At 41.9% G+C, this 27048-nt stretch overlaps 1 protein-coding gene across 10 annotated transcripts in view; it reads right to left on the minus strand.

The window, feature by feature from the left end:
* FAT1 (FAT atypical cadherin 1) overlaps window positions 1-27048 on the minus strand; it is a 135024-nt gene that overhangs the window by 89896 nt on the left and 18080 nt on the right. The window lies entirely within an intron of this gene.

Below are 27048 nucleotides of genomic sequence, written 5' to 3' on the forward strand. Positions count from 1 at the left end.
GAAAAGAAATCTGTGACTTTTTTTATCTAGTCCCAATATTTATTTTTTTTTTAATTTTTTTTAACGTTTTATTTGAGACAGGGAGAGACAGAGCATGAACAGGGGAGGGTCAGAGAGAGGGAGACACAGAATCTGAAACAGGCTCCAGGCTCTGAGCTGTCAGCACAGAGCCCGACGCAGGGCTCGAACTCACGGACCGCGAGATCATGACCCGAGCAGAAGTCGGCCGCTTAGCGGACTGAGCCACCCAGGCGCCCCTAGTCCCAATATTTAAATAACAGGTTTTTTAAGAACTTTATCCTATGATTTCCTCTTCATTAAAAATGATTTTACGTTGCTTATAGTGGCCTGGATCTTGCTAGAAATTAATCTTGAAACTGGCGTTATTGATTTACACGTTCTTTCATTCACTCAACAAACATAGGGTTCCTACTGTTTGCCAAGCATGGTATGAGGTGCTAAGGAAACCAAGAGTAGTAAAACAGGGTCCAGTGAGAAAGACAGTTAAATAAAAGAGGAATTTATTCTATGGAACAGTGGAGAGAGCGGGGGAAGAAAGCACAAGTATTTGAGAAGGGCAGCACAGTAATTTAACAACTGTTTAATATTTTCTATTGGTTTTATAAATATTTTTCATACAAAGGTCAAATAAATCTTTTCTTAGGTTTATGAGTCCCTGCCTGAATTTTATGATGCCACATGTAATTAAGTTAATTAAAAAATAAATAAATTGTAACAGGAGCTCCTGGGTGGCTCAGTTAAGAGTCCAACTTTTGATTTTGGCTCAGGTCACGATCTCAGGGTTCACTGAGATCCACTGTCAGCGCAGAGCCTGCTTGGGATTCTCTCTCCGCCCTTCCCCTCCTTCCCCCCCCCGCCCCGCCTCTCAATAAGTAAACTTTAAAAAAACAGAATGCACAATCCATTTTGTGAGCAGAGACAGGGAGAGGAGGCAGATATACACTAAAACGGTGGGCTATAGGGGTGATTGAATTTTTTCTTTGTGTTAATATTTTCCAATTTTTCTACAAGAAATACGTATGCATTGCAAAACATTATTTTTGTAAACCTACACACATAGAGGATTAATCCAAAGTGTATCCAAGAGAACTTAAGAAATCTCAGAAATGTAAAAGCAACCTTTCAAAGTGAAGACTGCCTTACAGGTTTCCATAAGCCGAGTAACAGCTGCCTGAAACATTTGTATTGCAGAGTATGCTTTAGCATGAAGAAGACAAGGCACTATTCAGTGATTAAAATGTCAGTTGACGTGACTCCGCCTCACGCCCAACTCCTTCCAGCGCTCCCTGGCTAAAGAAGGAAAGGAATGAGATTCCTCCGCTACAGTCAAGTATTACACTGGCCACTGTATAAACACAGCTCTTTCCAAAAGAGACAGTTGTCTCCAGAGTCCTAGAATGCACAAGGCTCGTAGAAGAGCAAGTTTTCCTTTTTCTAAGGTTTGTTTAGGCTTCCATAAGACAGATCCTAAATACAGAAAACTGCACCTATTTATTTTTCTTAAAACAAAACCTGAGACCCACATGCAGTTCAGCTAAGCCAAAAGGCAGGCATGTTTTACATAAACCCAACGCCGGTTGAAGCAAATACCCTGTATAAACCACCCCCCCCTTCCTATCACCCCAAAGTCGCATTTTTCTCCATTTTTTGATTTTAAAAAGAAGTTCTCTGTTAAACTGCATTTTAACTACAAAGCAGTTTTTCAGTTTTAAAAATTCAAATTATTTTACAAATGTAAAAGGTATAATTCAGAAGCAGTATTCAGCTACTTGAAATATTCAGTCTGCTGCCAAACCCAATCCTTTTTTTTTTTTTTTTTTAGTTTTTTTTTCAACGTTTATTTATTTTTGGGACAGAGAGAGACAGAACATGAACGGGGGAGGGGCAGAGAGAGAGGGAGACACAGAATCGGAAACAGGCTCCAGGCTCTGAGCCATCAGCCCAGAGCCCGACGCGGGGCTCGAACTCGCGGACCGCGAGATCGTGACCTGGCTGAAGTCGGATGCTTAACCGACTGCGCCACCCAGGCGCCCCCAAACCCAATCCTACAAGAACTCAGAAACTTAAGCTACGCCTCAATTTCCTCACGTGGAAAATGAGGAAACCAGACATAAGGACTAAGAGATTAGTATAAAAATAAAGGCAATTCCTGCTAATCATCTACTGTGATGCTTGAGAAACTAAAGCAAAGTCAAGATTTAGGAAGATTCTAACCAGAAGTGTAACACCTTCATCCCTAACCTCGGTGCTTCCAAGGATGTACTATTACTCCAGAGAATAAACTAGCTAACACAAACCACATTATGATGAGGCAGTGTCTGAAATAGAACTATCAGAGTCACTTAAAGAACAAGTGACTAAAATACCCCTAAGCATTCTGAACTGAATATTGTAGAGCAAAAGAAATTTAGACCTCTATGGCAACATTTTCAAATAGACAGAAGTTATTTCCAGTGATAGTAAAATCTTACATGTGCAGAGCACGCACCAATCCTGCTCAAGTGGCCACTGAGATCTCTCATAAGCTCTCCCCTGAACCCCAATAAAGTACAGAGGGACTTTTATGAGACATTATAAAGTCCCATTTTTATTTTTTTTATTTATTTTTTTTTTTAATTTTTTTTTCAATGTTTTTTATTTATTTTTGGGACAGAGACAGAGCATGAACGGGGGAGGGGCAGAGAGAGAGGGAGACACAGAATCGGAAACGGGCTCCAGGCTCTGAGCCATCAGCCCAGAGCCCGACGCGGGGCTCGAACTCACGGACCGCGAGATCGTGACCTGGCTGAAGTCGGACGCTTAACCGACTGCGCCACCCAGGCGCCCCAAGTCCCATTTTTAAATACGGCATGATAGTGGGAAGAATCAAATTAGAAATTTTGGGAGCAAAGACAGCATTATCAGATACTATCTCCTTCCCCACTTATTTTCATCAAATTTTGATCAAATTTCAGCAAGGTTTCAGTAGTTGCTACAGATTTAGGAGTTACAACTAACCAAGTTCAAGAGAATTTGCTCGAATGTACTATGATTATTTAAAAGAATTTATTTAAAGCACAAACCTTATACCTATGTACCAATTAACCCTTAGTCACCACAAGTACAAAACTATGAATATCACATGGAGGTGATGAACATTAGAGGGCCTTCTTATCCAAGATCTGGGAAGAAAACCTAAGATTCCCACCCAGGTACAAGAATATGAATCACACACCTCCCAAGATTTTTTTGTTTTCCAACCTATCAATAACTTACCTTCTGAACTGCTAAAAACTACATGTTTCTAACGCAAGACATTTTAGGGACCTGTACACGTAAAGACTGTTTTGAAACAAAAAACGTTCTTCTGAGAGAAAAGAACTGGCTTTTAATGATTTCCTTTAAAAGTACTTATAGGGCGCCTGGGTGGCGCAGTCGGTTAAGCGTCCGACTTCAGCCAGGTCACGATCTCGCGGTCCGTGAGTTCGAGCCCCGCGTCGGGCTCTGGGCTGATGGCTCAGAGCCTGGAGCCTGTTTCCGATTCTGTGTCTCCCTCTCTCTCTGCCCCTCCCCCGTTCATGCTCTGTCTCTCTCTGTCCCAAAAATAAATAAACGTTGAAAAAAAAAAATTTAAAAAATAAAAGTACTTATAAACAGCAATCTTACCCAAGGGTTTATATGCAAAACCAAAGAGGAAAACTGGTTTGGCAAACCATCAAAACTGACAGGAGTGGTAAGAAAAATAGAGGAGTGGGGGCACCTGTGTGGCTAAGTCGGTTCAGCCTCTGCCTTCGGTACAGGTCATGATCTCACGGTTCATGGGTTCGAGCCCCGCATCGGGCTCTGTGCTGACAGCTCAGAGCGTGGGGCCTGCTAAGGATTCTGTGCCTCCCTCTCTCTCTCTCTGCCCCTTACCCACTTGCACTCGGTCTCTGTCTCTCAAAAATAAACATTTAAAAAAATTAAAAAGAAAAGAAATGAGAAGAGCATTTTCCTTTACCCACTATCACAGGGGTCCTCAAGGAGCCGAGAGTCAAGTCTGGGCTGGGAAACACACTGGTAATTGGGCTTGTGGGGCAGGAAGACAGCAGCAGGAAAACAGAGGGGGGGGGGGGGCAGGCATCTACTGTAAATGTAAATGGCCCCTCCCCCGCTGAAGCAGACTGCCCGCTCCCTCCCCTGGCACTGACTGCCCTGCGCCCCCGCCATTCACCTTCAGTCATGGACCACAGGGCTGCAGGACCCTGTCCCCGGCTGTCTCCCCTACCTCCTCCTGACTTCCGGCTGCCTTACAAGCTGCTTTGTATTTAGGGGGCTGCCCTTCCCAAGGATCAAAAATTGCCCTCAAAAGGCTGGCTCTCCACTCTGGTCAGTCATTCAAGTCCCAGCTTACATTTCCTCCTTGGAAGTCGTTCCCTGAGAACTCCATTTTACTTACTTATTTCTTTTCTTTTCTTTTCTTTTTTTTTTTTTAAGATTTATTTTTTAGAGAGAGAGCAAGCAGAGAAGGGCAGAGAGAGAAGGGGACAGAAGATCTGCACGGACAGCGGGGAATCTGCTTGGGAATCTCTCTCCTCTCTCGGCCCCTCTTTCTCTCTCAAAATGGTTAAGAAAATTCTTTCATCACAAAATACTGCATATAAAATTTAATAAAACTGTGTTTTCCCGTTGTTTTCAAGAGTTATAACACAGTAAGATTACTACTTAATTCCACTGTGCTAACACACAGGCATTCTGTAATTCTCTTAAGCAAATGGTTCAACAAGCAAATTAATAGTTTAGTAAATTATAGATATACGCTTACCTATTTAAGAAAATAAGCTAGAATTAATCATGTTTATTTCTATTTAAGAACGTATTAAACCCATAAGAGATTCTTCATCCCACATGAACCCTATCTACCCACTCAATTAGGTCATTATGAACTATGGGTATCTGACAATAATAAAATACATCATCTTTTTTAAAAAACAATGAATTTTTTAAAGATATTTTTAATTACACTTTTTTTTTTTTTTTTTTTTAAGGGTGTGATTTGGACTAAACCTCCTCTCCAACTGTATTATACCCCACCCCAGACAGAGGTCCCACAGCACAGGACATATTAGTGCTTTGTGCTCCCACTGAAATGAGACTGTAGAAAGGCCAGGCCCAGCTGTGAGAGGGAGAAAGTGCTTTTGCAAATTTCCTGTTGGCTCCCACACAAGACTCACCAGCTACTGTTAACTGTGCTTCCTCCTGAGAAGAATGTACCTGCCTTCCATACCTGAACATTCCAATACACAGAAAATAGAACTGACCCTTGGCCTGTTTTCAACAGGATGGAAGGAAACTTCTTTAGGAAACTTTAAATAATTACCATGTATTTTCCAAAGCAATCAATATTCTTTTCACAAGTCAATGACCACATGTTAATCATTAACTTTAGGGTTAACAGGGAAGGAGAAAAAAAAAAAAAAATCACATGTCCCATTACCCCACCCGTGTTAATGGCAGCATAGTGAAACACTTTCAGGTAAATAATTCAAATAGGGTAACAAAGCAAAAATATAACACATCTAAACTAAAAGGGTAGTATAACATATTAAACATGAGGCGTGGTTTTCATTTAGCATTCTGTGTTCAGTTTGAACTGAAAACGTCCATCTCTTATTATTTTTGGCAACTTCTTTTATGTCCAACATCAAGTCATGAATTTCAGGAATTCAGCAAGCAAGCCCCATCTGTGCATGAAACAGTGTATCTAAAAGGAAGAAAGTCAACCAGTGTCCTAATCCCTTGGGCAAAAAGTATAAAGTAGATCGCCACAGTCTCAAAACCAAAATGCCACAGACTAGCCAAGAAGCACATTCCCATCTTATCTGGCCTGACTGTGGTTCACCTCACCTTTCTTTCATTACAGGAAGGGCACTCCAAGGGCATTACCCTTAGATCAAACAAAGCATTCCAAGGCAAAGGCATTCACAGGAAGCTCTTTTCGCAGGCACAGCAAGAACAAGCCTTACATTTCATGAATGAGTAAGCTGTAATGAAGCATTTCTGTGTCCCTTAAATAAAATTTCAAATAGCTGATAGTGTGTGGACTGCAATCAGAGAGCATTAAAAGACCACTACAAGGAGGAAGTTAATAGGAAAGCCAAACTTCTCTATTTTTCAGTAAGAACACAAAATACATGAAGGCCTAAAATTTTACTTCAAATGAAAAATCTTCATTGAGATTTTCTTAAAATGACAGATTTACAACCTGCAAACACACAGGCCTAGATTGCTATAGTGTTTCTAGTTACTCCTTAGCTAAGGATTATGCATTCAACATTTTGTTTCACTCTAGTTAACTTTTCCTTTGAGTACATCTCAGATGGTATTTCAAGCATTTAGCCAGTAATTTTCAACGTCAATAATGCTTTCTATACATGGGATTCTGTAATTAAAGCAGATCTCTGATTTCCATAAAGCCAACCTACATTTGGTTACTTTAAAAAAAACAGTGAAGACTTTTTGTTCACTTCTACAAGAGCTTACTTTATTCCCTTCAACTTAGGCAAGAAGCAGGAAACTCTCTACTAAAAGAGAACACAAGGGCAGACCCTGAAGTCTCAGTTCTGTTTGGTAGGTAGGTAGACAGGTAGGCTGAACCACGAACACCTCCAAGTTCATCCTATGTTATCTACAGACAGCAGTCCATTTCTAAGCACCCAGGTTGGGGAATCTGCTGTAAGGAAATCCACTTCCCGTAGTTAAACAGTCTAATTGTAATGTTACCAAAAAAACCTAAAATTAATCAAATCCTACTCTAAATTCTTTGACTCTCTGACTCACTTTTAACAATCCCTAAAGCTTGAATTCAAATACGTACAGGAAGTAAGCATTGGGAAATAAAGCCCTGAAGAGCTGTAATCAACCAACTGTTCCATTAAAACAGACAACCACTGTCTGGTTTAGAAAAATAATGGATTTCTTACTTCCAGATGATTAAAGATGCATCCATTCAGTACGGCCGCCTTTAGAATGAGTCCCCCAAGGCAAGTAAGGCAGAAAGTTTGTGTACCATAATTATTTGTGAATTTTCTTCTCCACCCAAATTCTGAAGAAACCAAGTAGAGATTTTTTTCCTGTATACTTCCTCCCATCTTCATCATTTACTAGTAAATTAGACTTTAAAAGAGTTTTTGTGAGTTACTGCAACCACAAGTATGTACTATGAAGCAAACAAAAAAAAAAGGAGTGGACTTCTGAATATTCTTTTTTCCAAGGGCTCAATAAAATCACTTCAGTATATCTAAAATCAATGTATTGGGGCGCCTGGGTGGCGCAGTAGGTTAAGCGTCCGACTTCAGCCAGGTCACGATCTCGCGGTCCGTGAGTTCGAGCCCCGCGTCGGGCTCTGGGCTGATGGCTCAGAGCCTGGAGCCTGTTTCTGATTCTGTGTCTCCCTCTCTCTCTGCCCCTCCCCCGTTCATGCTCTGTGTCTCTCTGTCCCAAAAATAAATAAACGTTAAAATCAATGTATTAACCTCATAATATCTGGGCCTGTATTACAATTCTAATATTTAATTCTTAGATCCACTGTCTAAATCAACTAAAACTTTATCCCTGCGTTGTTATTGCTGCTTTAAATTGTTCTTTGCCCAATTATGTTTTGAATAGAAACCTGTGTGCTTTAATCTGCTTCATACCCTTTTGTCGGTACTGGAGTCACTAGCTGTCAAGAATTACATGTTGCCTGATAAAAGATCTTGGATAATTTTTCTGTGCTCATCCCATGAATAAGGTAACTTGTCTTAATTCAATCACTATGCTGCTGAGTATGTATTAGCTATGGACTCGGGTTAGTCAATCTACAAGGACCACGTAGGGAATACAGAAGAGCCTGTATTCTTGGTTGTAACAGTAAGATCACTTTTTTTTTTTTTTAAATGACTGAAGTGTAGTTGACATGCAATGTTATATATCAGTGCTCAACCACAGTTACTGCTGTCACTGTCACCATCCAGCATTATTACGGTATTAGTCACTCTAGTCCCTACGCTGTGCTTTTCATCTCCATGACTTACTCTATAAATAAACACATGTGTATCTCTTATTCCCATTTTTAATCACATTTATTATTTGGAAATCCAGACAATTAAAAATTCATACTAATCAGAGGCTTTTATAAAGAGTAGCTAACCAAGTGAAATAAAAAGGTCCCCAGGACCTTTATCTGGCACTCAGGAAACACACATTTAAAAAACAAAAAACAGAACAAAACAAAACAAAACGAAATAAGCCTCAAGAGGTCACTTGGGACAAAGATCCAAAAAAGCTAAGTGAATCAGAATAGCATCTCAAAAAGTTGATGCATAAAAAAAATAAGAGTTTTCAAACATACAACCAGACACAAAACGAACAATCACCATTTCAATTATGATAGTTCCCTGAATGAAGTAAGTTTTTCCACCAATAATATACTGGCACCTTTTCATTTTCTGTTCTTAAATCCAAACAGTTAGTGGCAGCAAGAATGCAGAGAGGAACACTCTCAAAACTGCTAATGAGACTTTTCTTTCTGGATGAATATATGGCAATTTGTTTTGTATCAGAGAAACATTTTTAAATTTTTATTTTCTTTAACCCAGTAATTCTACTTCTTGAAACTTATGCGAGGGCAAAACAAATACATCAACAAGGAAATGATTTAAATGTTCTAAAACTGGGTGTTGTTATATGCATTAGAATTTATTTCTCTGATGGTATTCTATGTAATCAAGAGTCACATTCTGTTAGGATACTTAAGAATCATAAAAAGCTGGGGCGCCTGGGTGGCTGTCAGTTAAGCATCCGACTTTGGCTCAGGTCATGATCTCACGGTCCGTAAGTTCAAGCCCCGCATGGGGCTCTGTGCTGACAGCTCGGAGCCTCGAGCCTGCTTCGGATTCTGTGTCTCCCTCTCTTTCTGCCCCTCCCCTGTTCATGCTCTGTCTCTGTCTCAAAAATAAATAAACACTAAAAAAAAATTAAAATAGGGGCGCCTGGGTGGCTCAGTTGGTTGAGCTTCCGACTTTGGCTCAGGTCATGATCTCACGGTTCGTGGGTTTGAGCCCCGCATCGGACTCTGTGCTGACAGCTCAGAGCCTGGAGCTTGTTTCAGATTCTGTGTCTCCCTCTCTCTCTGACCCTCCCCCACTCATGCACTGTCTCTGTCTCAAAAATAAACATAAAAAAATTAAAATTAAATCATAAAAAGCTGTGAATATGTTAAAAGGCCATCAATAATATATATGCACTATATAATTTTTTTAATCCAGTACCTGTAGAAGGTGAATGGGTGTGCATGTGTACATAAACAAGTTGGCAAAACTTCAATGGCACTCTAGGCAGTAGAATTTTAATAAGTTTTTTCTTCTTTATAATAGTCCACATTTTCCCAGTCTTCTACAAGGTGATAGATTATTTCATTGGAAAATAAAGCTCATTTTCAAATGTGGGTTAGGTCTCTGCCCATTTTTCCCAAATGCTTTAAGAGATCTCTTCAAAGAAAAAAAAAATCAACATTACATAATCATTTTCAAACTCCCCTTCCATGACCTTTAAGGGGACTTCTAAAGCTAACAGACGCCCCAGCAGGAAATAAATCTGTTGCTAAAAGGATGCACCCACAGAGTTATGGCAGGATGCACTGTCAGTGGCTTTGGCAACAATTTCCTTTTATTATGCCTTCGCTCCCAAGCGCTTTTCAACTGGGGGAGAATCCTGAAGAAGTTAATAGGTCCTTAATACATGCTCTGCTGCCTGAATGGATTCCTGTTCACAAGGTAATAGCTGAGACCCCCACGTGGCCCTTTCACAAGGACTTTAGCAAATCCCCTGCAGTGAGATGGCCCCAGGGCAGCTCTGTTTTCTGCAGCCCAGGCTGTGACCTAATCAGTGAGGTCCCCAGCAAGACAATCCCTACATTCAACAGTCCTGAAGAAATGAAGCAGGAGTTGGGGAAGAGTCCAAGCTTTACTGAGGAAAGCTATTTACCTGTCACAGTGATGGTTCACCCAACGGGGCTTTTAAAAAAAAAAAAAAAAAAAAAAAAAAAAAAGGCAAAACAAAACAAAACAAAAAACCCTCCAGCTGCTTCAGCAGATTCCTGGCCAGCAGCCAGCACAAAATAAACATATTTACTTAAGCTTCATTCACAACTTTTGATGTGAAACTGTTGAAGCCCAAATGGAAACAGGTAGATCGCTGATACACAAGAGTAGCAGTGGCAGTATAGCAGAATAGGTTTTAACGGTCTGTGTCCATTTCAACGGCACGAAAAGTGTCATGACGAGAATAAATAGGGCCCAAAAAGTCATCTCAGTGTGCACACCCCAAAATCAACACAGAAAATTCCAAAATCTCAAAATGTGACTTTTTAACTGCGGAAAGAATGAACAGAACAGCGAAACAACACAAGAGTGAGTCTACACAAGGGAGACTTTTCATTAACTGTCCATAATCCCAAAGAGAAGGATGGAAAACAAGGGTTTTGAATTACACAGGTTAACAGTTTTGTTAACCCACAGGAACTTGCTTGTTAATTGCTAAAGGATGCTTTCACTTGGAAATGATAGACCTCATCTAATCTCTTGGAAAATAACTGTAAATTTGTCTCAAGACAGCATACTTTCACAGAAAGATTTACATCTCATAGGTCAAATGAAATTAGAATTTCTACCAACCTGCAAAAAAGCAATTTGAATGGGGCAAATTAAATAACAGATGTTTATTCTGAAGGAAAAAAAAAAAGACACGATTCGGAATTTGATAAAAGCTGTCACTGGACAACTTTTAATTGAAAACAAGGTTCTAATTTGAAATTAACCGGTAGGTTGTTTTCCTACATCCATTAACAGAAAGAATCCGAGTCAAATGACTGCAAAATGAGTTTCCATCTAGCTTTGACACTAGTTTAACATCACAAGAACTGCTTCACTGTAATATTTTAAAAGCCATGCCAGGATCTAGGCCATCAGCATCTCTGACAAAGAAATTTTCTGCAACACCAGCATAATGGGTTTTTAACGTCCTCACTGAATGCCATTAGAAGACTGGGTATCCTATCCGACTCCCACACAGCACTGAACTCAACATGCAGAGCGACTTAACCCTTCCTGCTTCCCCTTCCAGCCAGGGCACACCAGCCAGTCATGGAGGGACAGGCCACAGGGCCACCACCTCACCTGAGTGGCTGGGCTTTGCTGTGAATCAACAAATGTTAAACCTCTGCTTCAATAACCGGCACTGGAATGGGGCCAGTCCAAACTGAAATGTACTCCTAAGTACAAAATACACACTGATTTAAAGACCTCATGCGAATGCAAGAATGTAAAAGATCTCATTAATATTCTTCTATGTTGATTTCATGCTGATGTGACACTTTTCAATCTGTTGGATTAAATAAAATTTATTACAGTTAGTTTCACCTGTTCTTTTTTAGTGGCGACTAGAATATTTAAAATTACGTACGTGGACAATATTACCGAGCAATGCTGCCTTAACTTGTTAGTACTAACTCCTTTGGTGATTTGAAAAATTAAACGGCAAAGTAAACCCTGGCAGAATTTACACAGTTGTGACAATCTGTGAAAATCAGCTCACATCTTTCACATGAGCACTGGTGTGTGTAAACAACAGAATCTAAACAATGGAACATTTCCACTAAATGGTTTTATGGTATATTCTGGGACATGAATTGTTTTGCTGGCTTTGTTTTCATTTACACAGGTTGTACGGATTAGGGATCTATAATGCAGGATCATCTCTAATCCCAAAACAGAGAATTTAAGACTGTTACGCTCTTAGATACAATCGTCTTTTGCAGACCATATTCAAGATGCACTATTAAAATACCAAATTTTAGATCAGCACCTCTAGATTAGGTTTCTCATGAAACCTACACTTCTGTTATAGAATCTTAATTTCATCCCATGAAAGAATTTTGACCGTTTTGGGGGCACCTGGGTGGCTCAGTCGGTCAAGCATGAGACTCTTGATTTCAACTCAGGTTAAGATCTCACAGTTTGTGGGATCAAGCCCCATGTCAGGCTCTGCACTCTCAGCACTGAGCCTACTTGGGATTCTCTCTCCCCCTCCCCACCCGTCCCCTGCTCAATCTCTTCAAAATAAACAATCATTAAAAAGCAAAGGAAGAAACCTGACTGTTTAGTATTTAATGATCACTGAACTCTCTTAAGGAGTGAACAATGAGCAAACACATTTTACTGAGATCACTTATTTTTTTCATCTCTGTCCATTATTTTACTTGTTTTTCGAATGTCTTTGAGATAAAGAATACTAACCAAGGTTTCATTCTATCTTCTCTAAAAGAACCCTGTTAAAGATAGGTCAAGGATTCCACATACAGGTCAAGGTGTTTAAAGACACTTAACTCCCCAAAATTTCCAGACAGAAACATCAGAATATTTAGTAAGTCAGTACATCAGGAGTTTCTGTTCCAAACCGTGCGATTTCTCATCATGGAGCATTTTCCTATTTATTCTTTTGCAAACAGGTCCCATAACAGATCTAACACAAGCCAAACTTAGCAGAATAGTAAGCAGCACTAAGTACATCTTCAATTTATTTGTAACACACTGCCATTTAAGCTGAAACTAAGCACAGGGATGTGTGTGAAGCCAAAAGACACCAAAGCAACCCTCTGATGTTCTCACTCTGTTCTGGCTTCGATTTTCATGTCCCCCACACCTTCCACCTACTTCTCCAATTCCTCCAAGTCTTTCATCCCTCAAGGGAAAGCACTAAATGAATGAAATAACTTGTGACAAAATAATTCGTAAGAAAGGTGGTGTTAATAAGCAAAAATAGTATCTGCAAGTGAAAGGCTCTCGTGGAGAACTCCTTGCTGCCTTTTACCACTCGACAGTCTCTTCCTTTGGCATTTTAAAATGCCATGCAAAAACTGGGATTCCCAAACCCCCTTGGGGGCAAGCAACTTAAGAAACCTTTGTGACAAAAACCGGAAGAGTGAAGGAACGGAAGACTAGTGCTTCAGTGTCTTTAACACTTGTGGCAATACGCCGGGCATCTCTTAAAGTTCTAGCTTAAATGGAAAGATTGTAAAAAATACTTTGAAGTATTTTACTACCACTAAATATTTTCACAGTATTAAAACCCTGAAGTATACAGCTGACTGTGGCAGAAATTTAAGATAGCATAGATATTTGCACAATTTTCAAAAGCCTTTAAATTCTTGTGCACATTTAACATCCAAAAGGAATGTCCTCATCAATGGGGAAGAATATCAGATAAAGTGCCTCTGCGGTAGACTGAAAAACGAACCCAGTATTTTGCAGCTGCACCCAACAAGAGCTGCAGACTATTTTCCTAACTGTTGCATCACCTTGCTCAGCCAATAGAATGGGAGAAGTGAGAAGGCAGGAGTCTGAGCCTAGGCCAGGAGATCCAGCTACTTCGCTCCTTGAGCTCTAGGGACCCTGACGTCCAGGCTAGGCTGCTGACGGAGGACAAACACAGGGCTTAGAGGCCCACGTCCCCCGCCAACATCCAGCCAACTCCCACGAGTCCCGCCACCCAGCTGACCAGCAACTGACCTGACAGGAGCAAGCCCAGCTGAAACTGGCGAAGGGCACACACCCAGGGGAGGTACGGCCCAAATTGCCAACCGACTGAACGGTGACCTAAATAAACAGTGGCCGTTGAAAGCCACCAAATTTTAGGGCGATCTGTTTCCCAACGAAAGGCAAAGTAACACGATTCTCTATAATTCTTTTCACAATAGTAGTAACAGGCCACCTATAATAAAAGCTCCAATTCAGCTTTGCACGTGTCTGTACCTACTCCATCACGTCTTCTATCTCCCTCACCAAATCTAACTGAACTTGGCCGTTGTCTCCTCATTTCTGTGACTCTCACCTGTTCCCAGGTGCCAAATGTGCCCCCTCTGAACACATCTCCACCCGAATACGCAGAGAAAACTTCCACAAAGGTTTTCGGACCTTCCTTTCATCATCCTAAGGAGTTATTTATAAATGAGAAAAACAAAATTAACTGACCATGGACGAAAAGTTTATAGGATTAGACGCCCAGGGGACAAAAGGAGACAAAGAACAAGCAAGAGTTTTTAGAAATTTGTTATTTAGATGCAGCCACCACTTGAGTGTGAAAAATATTTTTAGTTTCTGCATAATGTGTTCTCCTTAAAATAGCCTCATCATTGGATTTCCCTTAATTCAACTAGGCTTTAAAAGAAGGGTTTGCTTATAAGAGCACCCCATCCACAGAAACAACCAAAGATTTACAATACAAATAGCTTTTTTAAAGGTTACAACTACAGGAGCGCAATTTAATCCAGGAAACGGACAGTTTCAAAGACTCTGTGGATCTCTAGAACTACTTACACGAAGCTTCAGGAAATTCACTGATAGTGAGTGATACTAACAAAAATAGAGTCTACTAATCTGACAGCCTTTTCAAAAGTTCAGAATTTTGCCACATAACGTACGATGTAAATGGATATTCGTCTTTTACACTTAGAACAGAAGCATTTTTCAGTTCAGAGGGTAACAGGCAACAGCACCACTATGCAGCCCAAGAAAATGGCAATGCCCCGCCCGGTATTCCGTGCCGGGAAAGCCACTGAGCAGAAGATTTCCAGTTCCAGGCTGTGGTGCTCCATCTGACATATGAAGTTGCTTCTGCAGAGAACACAACATCAACAAAAGGAAAGTGCGCTGCTAATGGAGCTTTTGTCACGGCTGTTGCTCTAATTCCCTCGTTTTTTAGCTGCTTCAGAGGTGTGGAAAACGAGGGTTTTAGGTGCATGAAAAGGACGGGCAGGCCTGAGGCACACACAGCACTTCAGCGGGATACAGGGACGAAATTCTAATTGGGAACGGAGAACAAATTCAAAAGGTCTTTCCCAGTCATAGTTACTTAGATATGGGTTTGCTTTTGATATCCTGTCAAAGCCTAATTCAATGTCAAAGTACTCATCCATCAAGTATTTGCTGGGTGTCTACCATGGGCCAGGTGCAGTTCTAGACGCCAGCCATCCAGGGCCAGAGTCCCCACCTGGGCTCACAAGGCTGGCGCTGTGAAAGAAAAATGACTAAAGCAGATTTTTTTTTTTTTAATATGTTAAAATCAGGGGCGCCTGGGTGGCGCAGTCGGTTAAGTGTCCGACTTCGGCCAGGTCACGATCTCGCAGCCCGTGAGTTCGAGCCCCGCGTCGGGCTCTGGGCTGATGGCTCGGAGCCTGGAGCCTGTTTCCGATTCTGTGTCTCCCTCTCTCTCTGCCCCTCCCCCGTTCATGCTCTGTCTCTCTCTGTCCCAAAAATAAATAAACATTGAAAAAAAAATTAATATGTTAAAATCATATTAGCTTTGAAATGGACAGTTTCAAAGACTCTGTGAATCTCTAGAATTACTTATATGAAGCTCTAGGAAATTCATTGAGAGCGACACAGATCCTACGAATCTGACAGCCTTTTCAGAAGTTCAATATTTTGCCACATAATGTATGATGTGTATGGATGTACGTTAAAAAAAAATCATGAACCTCAAATTATAAAACTTGATGTTCTTTAGACGTGATGATCCTCAGTTTGACTTCTTTCTCAAAATCAACAGCGCTGAGCTAATTAAAGCCAAACACAGGTATTATTCACGTTCATGCTTTCCTAATCAGCTTTCATCTTCTACATGAGGTTAACACGCTTGTAAGCAGAAATATTTCCTTAAAAAAAAGTTTGTTTAGATCTAGCCTTTAAAAGCAACTCATTTCCATTCGGAGGCTTCAACCAACAAACTAACTTGGTATTTACACAGCAAATTCATCTTTTTTTCATTAAAAATGTAAACACCTTCAGCTGAGCAACAGATCAAAAGAACACCATTATGTGACAAACATTTACTGCGTTTATCAAAAGATGAACATCGCTGAATAAGTATTTACTAAATACCAGCCGTGTGCCAAGCACTGTCATGAGAGAAATAAGAATGTCTGAGACTGCCTGATGTCAAGCAGCTTTAGGAGTGAAGGGGCCAAGAGAAATAGTAAGAACTAAAAGCAAATAGATTTTAGAGAATCTTTTAACTAAGAATTTATGGTGGGACTGCTTTAACGTATTTTAAAGTTAATCTAACTTTAAAGTCATTTTCCAAAGAGCAGTTCTTGCTTTCAACAGAAAGCCTTCAACTCATGATAAAGAAAACACTGCTTCATGAAAGACTCCAAAATCACGGTTTACAAGATCTCATCTCCAGAGGTTTAAAAAAAAAAAAAAAAAATACTGACTAGAAGTGATATGACTATCAACGCCCGTAAATCAGAGATCAGAACATTTTGCCACACATACATGGATTCCGCCTGTCGCTGTAAAGTTGTTTAATGCTCCCTTTACAAGGGCAGGAGAAGAGCAACACTTTTATCATGAGAGGAGCAACCTTTAACAGTTAAGAATTATTTTTCAATTTTTTTCTCTTGTACGGAATAAGGGACTATTAACAAAACTAAAAATGGTTTATTAAGTCTCAAATGCTCTGATCTTTAGGTCCATTTATATAAAAATCCAGCCTGTTAGGGAAGTTACCTTTATGATTAGAAGCCTGAGTTTCCTGACAGATTTAAATAAAGGCATACTAGCTGAGCAAAGAGGGTTTCCATGGTAAACGGGCGCCAGGGAAGATCAGATCCTGGCCTAGAGGGCTGCTAACTTAAAAATAGATACCGTGTGTATTATGTGTCGTAATTATTTTATCACAATCGTCCTGCACGCTTACACGGGGAGACAGGGCTCTGCCGATACAGGTGTGTAAAGAACTGCACACGACTGGATCCCCGGGAAATCACCTTGAATGACAGACTGTCTTGAACCATTTTAAGCACACATTCAAGTCCTGTATGTAGCGCAGCAGTTACTGTTTGTGCAATGCAAAGGCTGATCTACCTCATTCATAAAACGGAAAGGAAACCTACTGTGTCAATAACAGACACGCGTTAGACTAAGTGCCATGAAGTGTATACAAAAATAGGTTCAGGCTGCTGAGCGTTTTTGAAATGCTGGTCACTACCACCGTCCCCGTGATCCTCGTCATCGTCACAGGTCCTCCTTCAGAACTGGTGAGGGCCTGGCAGCCCCAGAAAACTCTAGAACAGAGGGACGTAAAACCAGCGGTCCAAGGCCATGGAGGTTCAGCTCCTCGTAAGCCTCCTGGTATTAGAAGCAAATCGCTGTCTCTGAAGACAGAATGTACAGTTTTCAACAGATTCTCAAAAGTTTCTGTAACGCCAAAAATATCACGAACCATTGTTTTGGAAGTCTAGAAACAGGCAGAAGAAAAGCTTTCACTCAACCTTAAGACTATCATTATTAATATGCTACAATCAGCTTGTTTGTTGAGCAAACAAGGGCTACGTAGGGCCACGTCAGCCACTGTGCTCAGGAGAGGCCTTGAGGCCCGAGATAAACGATACCCTGAGTCGTAACACAGGCACATACAGAGAGTGCTACTGGAACAAAGAAATGGAGACTACCGGTTTCGAGAGAGGCAACAATGGCTTATTAGGGCCAACCTAACCAAAACTTAATGAGTGCCTCTTCTATGAATCTAGTGGTTAAAGATTTAGCATCTACCCACACAAGAAGCTGCCAATTCAGAGGAAAAGGACAGATAATAACATTCCCACTAGAGTGATACTTAAAATAACGTAAAATAGGAAAAAAAAGTAGAAAAGAAGAAAAATGGGTTCCACAGGAGGGAGAAGGCTGGTCATGGAAGATTTATTACGCAGACGGTTAATAAGTCAAGGCGTCACCCAAAGGCAGGGAGCTAGGAAACCATGGGGCAGAGAAGGCGGGGAGGGCCGGGCTCCAGGTGCCTCAAGCACCGGGGTTGAATGGGGGCTGGGAGCGGAGAAGCAGAGCAAAGCAGGAGAGGGAGGAAGTCTCTGAGGGCGCAAGAGCCTACGAGGCCAAAAAAAACTTGGGCTTTACGTAGGGGAGACCCTAACTGGTCTTAAGAAAGATCCGATGAGAGATCGAACACCTCTGCTTCGAGAATCAGCTGTGTGACCATTAATCCCTCAAAGCGCCACACTTCAAACACTTCTATTACAGCACTTAATTAAAAAAAAAAAAAAAGAAACGCAGAGAAGATTTCAAAATTCAACAGCCTGAGGTCAGTGTGTACCATAATCCCCACCCCCGTCCTATCTTTAGAATTTAATACAGGCACTACGTGAACACGGCATATTACCGTCTAATTTTACTCACAAATTATTGTGACGATCTAGGGAGACAACTTATGAAAAGAGCTCACGATAGGGCTGGTTCACACTGAACTTTCAACAAATGTGACCTATAATTATACACGGACCATGATAAAGAAGAAAAGGCTCCTCGGTGATAAAAAGATATTACTGGTTGGGGGTGGCTGGGTGGCTCCGTTGGTTAAGCATCTGACCCTTGATTTTGGCTCAGGCCATGATCTCATGGTTCGTGCTGCCAGCGCGGAGCCTGCTTGGGACTCTCTCTCTCCCTCTCTCTCTACCCCGGTCCTGTTCACGCTCTCTCTCAAAATAAAGGAGAAAACTGGTTAAATTACCACAAACTAGAAAGAAATCTTAAGAAACCAGGTAAGCTGCTGGGTAACTTCTATCACAAAAGAAAAAAATTAAGCTGAAATTAAAAAGACTACGTCTGGTACCTTCCTCGGCATAGTAATTCTCAAGAAAGAAAAACCGCCAACAATTCTGAAGAATCCCTTCCGACAACAGGTCGGCTCACTCGGCCGTGGAGGCCCAGGGACGCAACAGGTGTGACAGGCCGTCAGACACCCTGAGGAGACCCGGTGCGGTTCACAGGAAGGCAGTTGGCCCTGGGAAGAGCGGCCCGTGAAGTACGAGCGTGAGTAGCGTCCTGGCCCTCCTCTCACGGCTGTTACACTGGGTCACAGCCGACTCAAGCGGTACAGGCAGGTGCCCCAACAAGCCATCTTTCCAGGCCCGTCTATTCCTAGTAACAAAGACCCGAAAAGGCCGTGCTTCCTGGCATTACACCTTGGGCAGCACGCACTGTTCTAACAACGTGGCTTGATTTCTTACAACCTAAGTGCCATAAAGGTGACTGCAAAGTAACGGTGCACAACGCAGATAATAAAATCTTAACAAAGCCAGCCTCTGAATTAAAATAATCCACAAAGTTGGGGCACCCGGGTGGCTCAGTCAGTTAAGCGTCTGACTCTTGATATCAGCTCAGGCGACGATCTCATGATTTGGGAGAGTGAGCCCCTTGTCGGGCTCCACATGGAGCCTGGAGCCTGCTTGGGATTCTCTGTCTCCTTCTTTCTCCCTGTGTCCCTCCCCTGCTCGTTCGTTTGTTCTCTCTCTCTCTCTCTCTCTCTCCCTCCCTCTGCCCTCTCCTGTGCCCGCGTACATGCTTGCTCTATCAAAATAAATCAAAGCTTAAAAAAAGAAAAGAATCCACAAAGTCAAAACAGGAACTAAAGGGTTAAAAAAAAATACAACAATGGAAACACACCTAAAGTTTTAAAATCTATTCAATTTTCCTAATTGGGCAAGGCAGGCCAAATGGAAAAAAAACCAGGCCAGATATTAACTGAGCCTTAAATCTCTATACACAGAGGCCACTCCATCAGGTTATCAACACTCAACTCTTAAACAACTCTTAGAACATAAAAATGGTGCCCTGTCAAGAGGGCTGAGTAAGAGAACAAGTTCGCTGGCTTTCCTGCCACAAACCAGATGGCCGGTGAGGACAGACGCTGAAGCCAACATCTCAAGGAGGCCAAGGCCAGAGAACAGGGATTCAGCGGGGGGCCGTGTGGACTGCAACTTAAGCGATTCAGGGGGTTAAAGTGGTTTTAAAGGCTAGACGGGACCCTAACAGCCATCTAAGACACTGTTTTGATGAGAAAGTGTTCCAGTTAACATGCTGTACAGTTTGGTCAGCAGCACCTTTATTTACGAGAAAGCTGTACCTTCACAACTGCACGCACAGATGAGACACCCGTCCATCTCCACTAGATGACAAAACTCACTACTGGTCTCGGTATAATGCGTCCACTGCTCAGCACTTCATCGAAATAATCTTAAATTGCTTAAATGCCACCCCTATGTAATGCTAAAATCCTGTTCTCTTCAATGTGCTAAAGACTAATATGCCCTCTGGAGAAGAAATGACAGAAGACGGCTCGACTCAATACATCTTCTTCAAGACCAAGCCTCCAATCTGGGATTCAAGCCTCCAGCCTGGCTCAGCCCAGCCCAGTTCAGTCCAGAATCCCATTCAAGCAGCAGTTTGCAAATGGGTTCTATTAGAGCATCTCCAGACCGCTCTACAAAGAGTGAGAGGCAGTAAGAGGTGGTGTCGGGAGACGCAGGCCCCCACCCTCGTTGTCCCCCTTAGTGCCCAAGTGGTCTCAGACACGTTACTTAGCTGCTCTGTGAACATTCCCTCATCGATGACACGGGATAAAAGTATCTATTTGGTAGTTGTGGCCAGAAAATGAATATATAAATTAATACAAGAAAAAATATAAATTAATGAGAAAATTAGTATAAAAATTAAATTAGAACAGCACCTGGTGGTAACAGTAAGCGTCTGTGGTTTATTATACTGATGCCCTTTATCATCATCATCACAGTCACGGAAAGCACAGAGCTAAAGAGACCCTATTTGAGGTTGTTTCTACTCTATCCCGTCCAGGTTCTGGCCCTTACGCACCTCTCAGGATTCTACGAAGGCACGGCACAACTTCGCCACGTTCTGCCTCACAACATGCCATCCTGGACCCCAGCCCAGCTGCTCCTCCCCCAACCACTACTCAGTCAACTTGTTAAATACCACACTAGTAACTAAAGAAAGGCGGAGCCTGTTTTCTCTTAAAACAAAAAGAGCTTCCTTAGGATTTCTAATTAGATTCTGTTTTCACCTTAACATCCTCCAGTTTCAGAGGAGGATCCCGTCCCCGGGCGAAATTACCATGCCCTCCCTGCCTTGACTCAGATTCACACACACACAAAAGGGCACAGAAATTATCATAACCTCATTTCTGCCAAGGCCTGACTTTCAGTCTCACTGTGGCTCAGAAATCAGTTTTTCTCTTCAACTTTCCTGGGAAGAGAACAAAATGTAAGAACAGGACAGCGGCTGCGGCTACATAAGGCAGGAGATGCCAACACAAAAGCCCACGTCACCAGCTAATCTGTGAACTCCTTGATGGGGCCTCCCCTGGTGTCTGTGCAAGTTCCTACTGCCAGGAGTTCCAGATCCAGCTCCAGCAGAGGTAGAAGGGTCCTACCACAGCAGACCACACTCCTAATGGCCACACAGCTGTCAGCCGCTCTTACAGATTCTTTGGTCATAACCCTGGAGGCCACTGACATTCTACATTCTGTTTTCTGCCATGACAACAGGCCCTAGGAAAAAACACAGGTCCCTGCCATGTGCAGAAGACATCCTACTTGAAGCTGGGAAAAGGTTTTCTTTTAAACTTGAGTAATTAAGGGGCGCCTGGGTGGCTCAGTCAGTTAAGCGGCCGACTTCGGCTCAGGTCGTGATCTCGCGGTCCGTGAGTTCGAGCCCCGCGTCGGGCTCTGTGCTGACGGCTCAGAGCCTGGAGCCTGTTTCAGATTCTGTGTCTCCCTCTCTCTGACCCTCCCCCGTTCATGCTCTGTCTCTCTCTGTCTCAAAAATAAATAAAACGTTAATAAAAAAAACTTTTTTTAACTTGAGTAATTAAGATAATAATTAAAATATTCCAAGTTCTGCCAAACCAGAAAGAAACCCCAAAAACATTTTCCCTCTCACTGAGGTCAACAATAAGGTTAGCCTGGATTGGAAGTCCCTTCTGGTCCCACTGCACAAACGCATTCATCCCACGTCCCCTAACTGAGGAAGTCCAGGAGCCAGTCCCCAGATGGGCATTACAGGAACCATGCAATACCACTCCCCCATGATGAGAATGTAGCCATGTTCTCTTAAGAAAAATGTTGTCCCTATTCCCCCTCCCATTTTTCATGAATGGCGATTTATCTCACTGCACCAGCTGTACTTCCATATTAATTCTTCCCAAGTCTTTCCATCGACATGTAAATTTCAATTCTGAAACCACAACTGGGATTCTAAAAGCAACACAGCATTAGTAAGTTTAGAAATTCAGTCTTATCTTAATGAAAAACATGGTCTTCCCAAGTAGAAGTGGAAGGGGGAAACACTCTTACTGGGTTGCATTATTCTAACAGCGAAACACTGAACCAAAGTACTCCAGACTAAAGGGAAAACATACTTAAAGGCATCCCAATTACGGTACATACGTGAGGGGAACAGACTTAACTACCTACCTACAATTAAAAAAAAAAAAAAAAATCTTTCGGCCAAGCATTTTTCTAGACATTACTTTAGTTTCCAAACTAACAAAAAGCTGCACCTCTTTACAGATGCTCAAGTAATAATTAACTTGGATGCACCCGCCTCGGCCAAGAACACTAAGCTGAATTTATAATTTATTCCATAAATCTGCAAGAGGGCTTCTCCAGATTTATTCTGCTCAACTCTGAAAGCTTACCAGGCGCATATCTGCAGTGAGAATGGGGGACAAATCAAAACCTAAATGTGAAATTGCACATGCTTCAGAGATCCTCCACTAACATTTCTGTTCAATCTGCTTTATCACCTTCTCTGTAGATTTTTAAGGAGATTGGGCGGGGGGGGGGGGGGAGCATAAATCATGAATCTTAATTAGAACCCTGGAGACTGGCTCTCTAACCAGACCCATTTCCCAAATAATTTTTCACGTAACCTTCCAAACCTGGAACGGACGAGCTATCACGTGGGCATGAATGTGTCAGAACAGTTCACCAACACCCAGAGGCCTCTCCAGGAAAAGCATGTGATTTGGTGAGAGATTATCAGATGAGTCAAGTGACAATTACCCCCACACTGCAATTACATGTTACCTCCCTGAAAAGCCAATTAGCAAGGTATGTATAAAATGCAGAGCTCACAGGACCGTACATTTGGCTACATATTTTAGGTAGTTCATAGAATTTCTAGTTAAAAAAAAAAAACAAACAAACTAAAAACTACTTTTCAGGGCATGTTTCACATTTAAGCAGACTTTTTAAAGAAAAGGATCATAAAAATAGTAAGAACGAAATTCAGATTGCGGATTTATATTCTCTGTTGTATGAAAAGACTACAAATGATACACGTATGTGGCGATGCTGAAATAGGTAAAATCCCACAAAAATTTATTATTCCAACAACATTATAGTTTCAAGTTAAGTCAAAGGCAGGAGGCGAACAATGAAGCGGGCAGATTGTTGGTCCTGCGCAGGCCCTTATCAGCTAGTCCAGCATGACAAGGAGAAAGTAACAGCACAGCAGAAACAGGTGATGAACAGTGTCTGAAGTTCTAGAAAGGTGCTATTAAACCTGACCTGAGCCAGGCCTTCTCCAGCTCACACTGAGTGTTATTAGGGTCGTGTCCTATGGAGTCCCCACCTGTGTTCCTGAACTGCCCCTACTTTTCTTCTTCGAACAGGCACCGCTCCACACTTTTCGACCCGCGCTAGGAATTAGACAAACCCCAAATAAAGAACATACCTGATTTAAGAATTTCTACTGCACAAAACATACTGACTTTTCCTGAAGGAATTCTACACTACGATACCAAATGTCTTGCCAGGAATCTCTAAAATAAGTTGGGCCAATAATTCTACTGCCAAATCACATCTCGTAATGCACACGAGGCCAACGGTAATGTGTAAATACTATTATATCACTTTGATTCATTTCCAAAAAACACAGAAACATTAATCTACTATACATGAACATTTTCTTCTGTAAAGCCAAGGACTACAGAACAGATGACTGATAGATTTCCAACTTTTCTCTCACTTTCAAATCTCAGTAGTTACACAGATGCACAAAGTTTCTTATATACTTCCCAACCCCAACGCCCACAGTCCCAATTCATCCCCGGCCCCCCACCAGGTTACCACCAGAAAAGTCTAGCAGTGCCATTCAGCTTTGAAAACTACTCCAGATTTCAGAACCCTGCCTTGTTTGGTTGGTGGTTTCCTTTTTTCTCCCTTGGTAGTAAGAATATCCCAATGTCTTAACTTTATAAGCAAAAAAAAAAAAAAAAATTACTAGTTTCTAAATGAATCTTTAAAAAGCAACAAAAATACTCTTTTCACTTGAAAGAAAAACCCAAAAGGCAGTGCTCATATAATTTAAGCCTTCAGGGAATGTAAATTAAGACTTGGGTTCTATTTTCTGTCTCAACTTTAACTTGTTAACAATTTTTTGTAGCTTTTCAGAAGCTATTTTAGAAAAGGAAAAAAAGAAAGGGTCAGGAATAATTGCCCTTAGGAAAATGCGCAAACATATTCGTTGTATTGGGTGAAGTTCTTAAAATGTGGGTACTCTTCCAAGTTGACACAATATACCTGAACATTCGAATTAATATTGGAGTACAGCAGGATATACACGTATATATCTACAGATACAAGAGGAGGGACTAGAATAGCATAACCAACAGGAGTCAGTCAACTGTTATTTAACAATCGGGCTCTGGTGGCCATCTTGCATCCCCAGGGGAGTGTGCACCTCATCTCGGCTGGTCCGCCCCAGACCCCCTGAGCGCCAACGCTCGTCCCGACCCCGCCGCGCCGCCGTGTGCTCCATTTCTGCCCCGACAAGATGAAAGAAACTCTCCGGAAGCAGGAGAAAACGCCACACCCCAAGCACGCGTGCGCAGTGGTGGGGAAGGACCGGCTCCCCGAAAAGGCAGGCGGTGGGTTCACAGCCGGGCTACCGCAGCGGATAGAAACCTCAGTTCTCCTTAGAGGAGCCAGGGGTACACAAGATCCCTGGCGGGGAAGAGGGGAGTATGTTCACAACCAAGGCGCCATGATCCGCTTCCACAGCGCTCAAGTGCAGGCATCCGGGCAGCGAACACTCGCCGGGTCCCAGACCAAGCAGCCGACAGAAACGCTCGCTACCCAGGATCTTAAACCAACGCGGTGCGGACGGTCGGACTAGTTCAAGACCACAGGCCGAAGCCTACTGCATTGAGGCAACCTGTGAGGTGGACAGACCTTGACGATGTTGGGGGGGGGGGGTCTATTTTATATTATGACTGCTTTTTAAAATGTTGTTCATGGGTCTGACAAAACCTAGATCTCTAATATTTTTAAGCCCCAGCCCCTTGGACACTGCAGCTCTTTTCCATTTTTGCTTAAACACAATTCATTCTGTGCAGCTAATTAAGCTGAAGAAGCCTGAGAATAAAGTTTGAAACAAGGTTAATAGAGTTCTTTGCTCAGTATATGGTTTCAGTTTTTATTTCATTGACACTGATTTGCACACAGAAAGCAAAGTTGTTTCTAGAGAACTAATCACGGCATGTGGCTGGTAATCTTTGATGAAATTGGATTAAAGATTCTAAATGGCAGCATGATGTAAAAATAAAAACAGAAATCTGGTATTTTATCGTTTATACCGGAATTAAAAAATAAATTAAAATTTTTCTAAAATCTAGAAACTAACAAAAAATTTCAAAGTTAAAAAATTAAAATCTGGCATTTTAGAGGAATGGATACACCCAACACATGCTAATGGTCTACAACTCATTACAAAAAGAATCCCTTGTGGGGCGCCTGGGTGGCCCAGTCGGTTGGGCGTCCGACTTCAGCCAGGTCACGATCTCGCGGTCCGTGAGTTCGAGCCCCGCGTCAGGCTCCGGGCTGATGGCTCGGAGCCTGGAGCCTGTTTCCGATTCTGTGTCTCCCTCTCTCTCTGCCCCTCCCCCGTTCATGCTCTGTCTCTCACTGTCCCAAAAATAAATAAACGTTGAAAAAAAAAAAAAAGAAAACAAAAAGAATCCCTTGAATAAACAAAAGTACATTAAAAATATGATGGCTTCTAAAATAACTTTTTCTAGGATAATAATTATGTTTCTTATATTAGATGTAGGCATGCTTAGCGGGGTGGGTATTAAATAATTTACTTGTAGCATTTTAAAGATAAACTTAAAATTTCAGTGTAATAAGAAAAACATCTTTTTTTAGAATGGATATATTCATAAAGGACACATCAATGAGATCAACAAACGAACTGAACTCCCATCTATGGCAGTTCATCTAACCCTGTGATTACCCAGTTTCCTTCTATTTCCACTACCGTTCTCAGGAGGCAGGACATTCATTCATTTTAATGTGACACTCATCAAAATAATCATTCGTTTGCTCGTTCGTTGTCTTCACATTTAATGAGCAGCTTCTATACGCCTAGTACTTCTTGCTAGGGCTGAGGACAGAAAATGCATGAGCTAAATAAAAGCCTGTCCTGAAAGGTGGTTTTTGGCTGAATTATGTCCCCGAAAATTCATGCACTGAAGCCCTAACACCCAGTACTTCAGAATGTGACCGACTTGGAAATAAATAGAGGCCATTAGGGTGATCCCTAATCCAATGTGACTAATGTCCTTATAAAAAGAGAATAGGACACAAACATACACAGAGAAGATGGTGAAGACACAGGGAGAAAACAGCCATCTACAAGCCAAGGAGAAAGGACTCAGAAAAAACCTACCATTGCCAACACCTCCAACCTCGACTTGTAGACTCCAGAATTGTGAAAACATCAATGTCTGTGGCTGAAACCACCCAGTCTGTGTCCTTTGCTACGCTGGCCCTTGGCAAACTAATACAAAGGCTCACACTCCATCAGGGGAGACTGACATCAAACTGTAATATCTGAGAAGAGCAGCTAAATTAGAGATATGCACAAAGTGCAAAGCAACAGACCGTAGCATCAGTCGGCCGTCCCGGATGTTCTGGTTTTAGGCTCTTATTCCAGGTGAAAGGGTATGCTAACAAAGCCTCCCTTACCATTTGGAAGACATTAACAGACTAACACGCGCTCGGCAGCCTTCCCATGTTATTTCACCTTATCCTCACATAAATCTTGCAGCCTTTTTGAGCGTCCCCATCATATAGATGAAGTCAGTTTCGATAAGATA

Source organism: Herpailurus yagouaroundi, unplaced genomic scaffold (assembly GCF_014898765.1).
Source record: "Herpailurus yagouaroundi ecotype Mexico unplaced genomic scaffold, PumYag 181, whole genome shotgun sequence".
Lineage (NCBI taxonomy): Eukaryota > Metazoa > Chordata > Mammalia > Carnivora > Felidae > Herpailurus > Herpailurus yagouaroundi.